Source organism: Haemaphysalis longicornis, unplaced genomic scaffold, assembly GCF_048455015.1.
Source record: "Haemaphysalis longicornis isolate Haplotype H1 unplaced genomic scaffold, Haemaphysalis longicornis Haplotype H1 scaffold_766, whole genome shotgun sequence".
NCBI classification, from domain to species: Eukaryota; Metazoa; Arthropoda; class Arachnida; order Ixodida; family Ixodidae; genus Haemaphysalis; species Haemaphysalis longicornis.
The window spans coordinates 52,920-60,343 of NW_027526437.1; positions in this window are offsets into that span (position 1 = coordinate 52,920).

Here is a 7,424-nt window from a genome sequence, read left to right on the forward strand (position 1 = left end):
TGTGTTAAACGTTCGGTGGACGTCTTAGAAGGGAGTCCAAGGGCTCTCTTAACAACTGACCTGATCATAATGTCAAGTTTCTTAAGATCGTTTTGTCGTAGCTTGAGATAGGGCACTGCATATGTTATGCGGCTGATGACGAAGGCCTGCATTAGGCGGAGCGTATCGCATTCCTGGAGACCCCCGTGTTTGCCTGATACTCGACCGATCATGCGGCTGATTTGTTCGCACGTGGATTTAAGTTTGTTAAGGGCAATGGCGTTATTGCCTTTGTTATTAATTTGCAGGCCCAGCACGCGGATGGTCTCCACTTCGGATATCTGAGTGCCGCCCAAACTAATATGAATTTTAGGTACTTCTACCTTGTCCCGGGTGATGTGAAGCAGCTCGGATTTCGCCGGCGTGCACTTGAGCCCGCATTCATCAGCGTACGTGTGCACTAAAGTAGCCGCTGCCTGGAGGGTTTCCTCGATTTGTCCGACGCTTCCGGTTGTCGCCCACAAAGTAATATCGTCCGCGTATATAGCGTGGCGGACCCCGTCTACCATTTTGAGTCTCTCAGGAAGTTTCATCATGGCCACGTTGAACAGAAGGGGGGAAAGCACCGCCCCTTGAGGCGTGCCACGAGTTCCAATCTGTACGGGTCCATAATTTGTCATCTATTTTTATGTATGCCTTCCTTCCCTGAAGAAAATCCTGAATATAACGAAAGGTTTTGTGCCCGCAATTCGTGGAATTTAGATTACTAAGAATTTTGCCGGGCTTTACGTTATCGAATGCACCTTTCAAGTCTAGTGTTAGGATGGCCCTGTCCCCATGTTCTCCGTGAGGGGGGTCGATCACCTCCCGTTTAAGCTGGAGGAGAACATCTTGGGTTGACAGGTGTGCACGAAAACCAAACATGGTTGGGGAGAAGAGACCCTGTTCTTCGATGTAAGCAGAGAGACGCGTGCAGACCATCTTTTCCATGAGTTTTCCAACGCACGAAGTTAGAGAAATAGGCCGTAAGTTGTCCGTGTTTATCTCTTTACCAGGTTTGGGAATGAAGTGCACGATTGATGTTTTCCACTCGTCCGGAATTGGGGCGCCATCCCAGACTGCGTTAATGAAGTCTGTAAGCTCCTGAATAGATTTTTCGCTGAGCTTTGCTAGCAGAGTGACCGTGATGCGGTCTCCTCCCGGAGCCGTATCCCTCCTCAAGTTCGCAAGCGCTGCCTTTGTTTCCTCAAAAGTGTAAGGGGCATCGAGAGCCTCAACAGCCATCCCTTCGTAAGAAAGAGATAGCGCGTCTTGATCGATGGCAGTGCAAAAATATCTGTTTTCTAGCGCCTGCGCTAGTTCTTGGTTAGTTCCTTGAAAGGAATGAAAGGCGCGCCTGAAGTTTCGTGCACTTTCACCCCGTGTACTGCTCGGCTCGATAAGATATCGTAATATGCACCAGGTTTTCCTCACGCTGAGAGCTCCACTGAGTGAGTTGCACTTAGCGATCCAATTATTTCGAGCTAGCACCATGGAGTATTGTTCGGCTTGCTGTGTGAGTCGTGCTATCCTTAGCTTAAGTTTACTATTAAGCTTTTGCCGGCTCCAGCGTTTTGTGAGGGACCGACGGGCCTCCCAAATATGCATGAGATATGTGTCGATGGCCGGTGTTTCCTCAGTCGTCTGTATAGTAGTGGTATGTTGATCTCTACTTTCTATGAGAGCAGCAGCCCACGCATGGTAGCCCGTTGCCTGATCAAGCGCCGGAAGGTCTGAGTCCCTAAATTTAGTCCAGTCCGTAAGTTTCGCCTGGCCTTTCGCGTGCCTCGATTTTTGCGTCTCTACTGTTACCACGAGGATGCGGTGCTCGCTACCTAAGGTTTCTTCCGTGTTGATCCATGCATAGCGTTTTGAACTGCGAACTAGGGAGAGATCAGGACACGTGTCCCTAGCCACACTATTGCCTATGCGGGTCGGATAAAAAGGGTCTGTGAGGAGGGTAAAACCCATGTCTGCTATGTTTGCCGCTAATTTTCGCCCCTTGATGTCTTCTTTATGATACCCCCATTGATAGCTGTAAGCATTGAAATCTCCTACAATTACAAGTGGTGACCTTCCTGCAATTCGGGTGGCTTTGTGGAAGATTTCTGCAAACGTATCTTTCCGGTTTCTGGGCGGCTATAGATGTTCAGCACGTAGACGCCGCCTTGGAGGCGTCTTGTGGGTAATATTTGGACGAACGTGTGTTCAACATCCCGGTCTAAGGCGAGGTCAGTAGTGGTTGCCGTGTATTGTTTGTGCACAAGGATACAGGTGGATGGATCTAACTGGTGTGTGCTGTACGACCTGAATTTTACTGGTATTCCCACATCTTGCATCGCAATAACGTCTGGCATCGTCTCAAGAGTTTCCAAGTATTGATAGAGGGCATTCTGCTTTTTGTTAAAACCCCTACAATTCCATTGTAAAATTTGGATGCATCCCGCGTTTTTTGACACTTTCGCCATAAGCCCAATTATTTGTCTTCGGTTTTCGAGGTCCGCTGACGAACTGTGTATGGGATCGGGCGTTCGCCACTCTCCCCGAGTCGCCGATTGATTTTGTCCTCCCAAGCATTCAGCCGCGCATCTATGGGTTCCATTAGAGGTTTCATCATATTTTGGAGGATGGCAGGAAGGATGTTCTGAATGGTGATCTGAATGTGTGATTCAAGGTTGGTTTTAATGTCCGCTATTTTCTGAAGCAGGGCAAGTTCAAACTGTGTCTTTTCCTCTCGAATAGAGCCCCTGACACCCTGGTTCTCCAAAGGAGTGTTCTCTACCTTCTGCCTGTCTTCTGGATCTGCGGTCTGGATCATAGGCTCTTCACTTCCAGCATCCCCGTCCTGTGGAGGGGCTGGTGTGACTAGGCTACGTTCGGGTTTGATGGTGCGAATTTCTTGGCGAAGCTGTTCCAGCTCCCGCTTTAGCTGAATATTTTCGGCTTTAAGTGCCTGTATTGCCAACGAAGGAGGGGGGGAACTATAGCGACCCGTGCCCAGCTGCTCACCTTTGTGTGATCCGCTGCTGGCGGGTTCGTTGCTGTTTTGGCGTGCTTTCGGCCCTGGTTCCCTGGATCTTCTCCGTCCCCTTTTCGTTGATGCTGTAGCTGTCGTTCCGTGCCGGAGGGCTGGTCGTTACCAGCGCCTCTCGGGTTGGTGTTTTTGTTGGTGCCGCTGTTGTCCCTGGTCTGTGATGTCTAAATTTGGCGGCACAGTCCGCTGATCCGGTGAGGTGACTGTCCCCGCAGATGAGGCAAGTGGGCGTGCAGTTGTGTTCAAGTCCCGACTGCGCTTCGCCGCATGCCTGGCACCGTTGGGCGTTGGGCGTAGGGCACACGTCCGCGCGATGTCCGACCGCCCCGCATCGCGGGCAGGCCGGGGTGGTTTTTCGGTAAAGGCGGACCGTGATGGCTTCGTTCCACAGTAGAAAATGTGACGCGGCACTTTGCGTCCCTCAAAAGTCAGGACCGCCACATTTGTTTGTCCGAGTTCGCGTATGTTGAGGGTTTGGGCTTCGGGCGAATATATGACCCCGGAGATGTCTTGCTCCGTCACTGCCGGGTCTACGTTGATAACGCCCCGGCACGTATCTTCGGCTGGTTTGAGATGCGCCTGTACTCCTCGCCGTACGCCGTCGATGATGAGCTCTCTCACTGAAAGCACTTGTCTTATGCGCTCTGAATTACGCACTCCCGCGATGATGATGTTTTGGTCCCACGCAGGCCAGATGGTCAATTCATGCGAGGCTAGAGGGATACCTGTAGCCGTGCTAATGGCAGCTCCAAGTTTGTTCATGCCTTTGTACGCGGCAAGGTTTATCGTGTCTCTCGGCTTAATTACGACAACGGAGTCTTCCCTTCCCAGCTTCGGCATGAACGCTGGCTTCCAGCTCGCGCTGCGCGGTGTCTGTCGGCGCCGGTGTGCGTTCCCAGCGCGCTGCGTCCCAGTGGTCACACCGTCTTGGCGCAGTTGCTCCTGCTGTAGGCGTTCCTGCTGGCGCTCCGTTTTCTTCTTGATCACGTATTCGGTGAACTCGTCAAATACTGGTTGATTTGTGGGCGAAGTCTGAATTTCGACGACTTGCATGGTGTCTGGATCATATCCCGTCGCAGTCGTCATGGCGCTGCCCTCCCGCCTACGTGACTGGGTGGTTGGGCTTAGCGCGGCGTGTCGATGTTCGTGGCCGAACTTCGGCCGTAGAGCAGCCAATGGTGGGCCCACCTGGGTATTGTTGGTGTCCACAGAGTCCTGGAGGCTTGGCGAAAATGGTCCAGCTGATTTTCGGGCGGTGCGAAGTGAATTCAGGGTGGAAAACGAATTCATTCGGAGCTGACACGACGCACGTCAGCTCTGTACGAAGGAACACAGCTTGATGTTCGTCTTCATCCTACACGGTTCTGCGCCGCACGTGGCCTCGCGGCCTTCATTAGTGCCGACGCTTATCGCTGCGGCGGCGGCCTCCTCGCCATCCTCCGCCACGTCCCCTTTCCCTTCTCGCCTATCTCTCCCTGTTATGGGGCCGCTGCTTCGTACCGGGCACGTGCGGAAGGGGGTGTGGGTTGACCTCTAGCGCTCAAGGGTAAAACTGGTCACCCCGCGAAGACTGCCCAAGGTCGCCTAGTGTAGCTCCCACTACAAAAAAGTGGTGGTTGGGTGGTGGGGGGGCGGGGGGTAATTTAGATATTTGGCATCCCTCAATTTGGGTACGGAGATCGTGGAAAGGCGGGGGTGCTTAGAATCGAGTTCATACGGTAGTATCTACCGTTGTACGTAAGAACCACGTCAAGTGACGCGTTCCATAATCCTATATAGTGCGCGCTGATATTGGACCTTCACTCACCAAATCACAGGTGATAATTTTGGCGGATGCGTTCCCCCACTCGATGTCGAGGAAGACGGGCTTTTTGAAGTTGCACAGGCAATGTTAACATGCACCACTCACGCGAGATGTGTTCACACGTATGCTTCTGCAGACACCGCATGCAACGCTTTCCTGTCTTCACGGAACCACGTATACAAGCGACTACGCACAAGCAACTGGCTTCTGCGTGGCGGCTGCTGCGTCGATATCGGGAAAACGTTGCGCTGGTGTCGAACTCGTCCGCTCCCGAGATCTCCCCTTTGACGTCCTAGCGATGCAAACCACATTAGACAGTTTTAGCACCCCGTATGCTCCGTTATTGTCCAGATGAAACCAAAAGAAATGCGAACAACAGGGCGCACACGCTCCGACGCATGCTGCACCATCTGGCTACGAAGTCAGTAAGCTGCGCGCATGCGCACTCCTTCGAGTTTGAGAGTGTGACCTACTGTTAGGGGTTAGGGGAAATGCTTGATCAAGAAGCGACGCCGCTCGTTTATTTTGAGGCGCATTTTCACTCTGCGTCGCAACTGAGTAGGAGGATCGTTGAGGCAACGTTACTAGTTGGTTCTACTAACGTTGCGTTGAACGGCATCGTGTCAGCTGCAATCAGCCTGCTGCGCGCTTGGCTCCCGAATGTAGTAGATAACAGGATGCTCAGTTGCGACGGAGCATAAAAAGATGCCTCAAAATAAATGACCGGCGTCGCTTCTTTATCAAGCGTGTCCCCTAAAAGTAGGCCACACTCTCAAACGTTCTGACAGAACTACGCATGCGCGCAGTTCACTGACAGTGCAGCGAGACGGTGCGGAATGCGTCGCAGGCTGTCTGCTCCGTTGTTTGTATTTCGTTTGATCCCCCCTGTACGTGCCTGCCGTGTTGACCGGGACCCGTCTGGCACTCGTGCATTCGTCGCGGTGGGAGGGATTCGTTCCGCGGGCCAGCCCTCACCATACCCGCGCATTCGATCGTTACAATTGAAGGCGTCATCCTCGCCCTTCCAGCGCGTGCAGACGCAGTCGGGTCTCGGTCGCACACGGTAAGGAACAGAGGGATCATATACGGAGTCATCACAGCCTGCTTCAACTTTGATGGCCGAGCTCTTCCAATCGCCATGACACTTGGGGACGGTGCAGCAGTGCACGTGTGGGTAGATTGTTCGTTAACAAGAGAGAGTGGGTTGGAAAGCGCATCTCCCCTCGCACCATCTTCTTCGCCGATTCACTGACGCCGACTGTATGACGACACACGTATAGGAGGAATCTGCAAGGGTAAATTCGAGGGATTCTTAGTATGACAATATGTAGAAACTGTGCGCGAAGAACCAAAAAGTCGTCGTTAACCACTAAACGGGTCAAAATCTGCGTTTTGAAGGATTAACTATAGGCACAGTGCGAAGTCGTATGACGTCATTCCGGTGGAACAATGGAACATATTCACGCGATCAATCAGGTGATAGAGAAATGCGCGGATATACTCAACCTAGCCTTCATAGATTATAAGGAAGCATTTTACTCGATCGAAAAGTCAGCACTCATTCAGGCATTGCGGAATGAGGGTGTGGACGACCATTACGTTAGAATACATACTAGGGGATATCTACAATGGGTTCGTGCACAGCTACCATTGTCCTTTAGAAGGAGTGTCAGACAAGGAGACACAATCTCTCCAATCTTATTCACAGTGTGTTTACAAGAAGTATTCAGAACGTTGGATTGGGAACAGGTGGGAGTAAGGGTTAATGGAGAATATCTCAGTAACCACAGATTTGCTGATGTCGCTGCCTCAATTGCTAGTAACTCAAGGGACAAATTGCAAAGCATGCTTACCGCACTGGACAAGCAGAGCAGAATCTGGGCCTGAAAACTGATATGCAGAAAACTAAAGTAATGTTCGATAACCCCCGGAGAGTACAGCGGTTTGAGATAGGTGGCGAGGCAGTGGAAGTGGTAAGCGAATATATCTACTTAGGCCAAGTAGTGACCCCGGATCCCTACCATGAGGCAGAGATAATTGGAAGGATAAGAATGGGGTGGAATGCATTTGGCAGGCATTCTCAGGCAATGAATGGCAGCCTACCATTGTCCCTGAGTAAGGAAGTGTATGGCAGCTGCATCTTACCGATACTCATCCACGCGGGGCAGAAACTTGGAGGCTCACTAAGAGGGTTCAACTTAAATTGAGGACGACTCAGCGAGAAATGGCACGGATGATGATAGGTGTAACATTAAGGGACAAGAAGAGAGCGGAGTGGGTCAGGGAACTAACGCGTGTTAAGGACACACTAGTAGAAATCAAGAAGAAGAATTGTACGTGGGCAGGGCATGTAATGCGAAGGCAAGGTAACCGTTGGTCATTAAAGGTAACATAGTGGATGCCTAGAGAAGGCAAGCGTGGCAGTGGGCGGCAGAAAGTTACATGGGCAGATAAGATAATGAAGCCTACGGGGATAAATTGGTCGCAGTTACCACAGGACCGGTATAATTGGAGATCCATGGGCGAGGCCTTTGCCCTGCAGTGGGTATAGATAGTCCGACAACGACG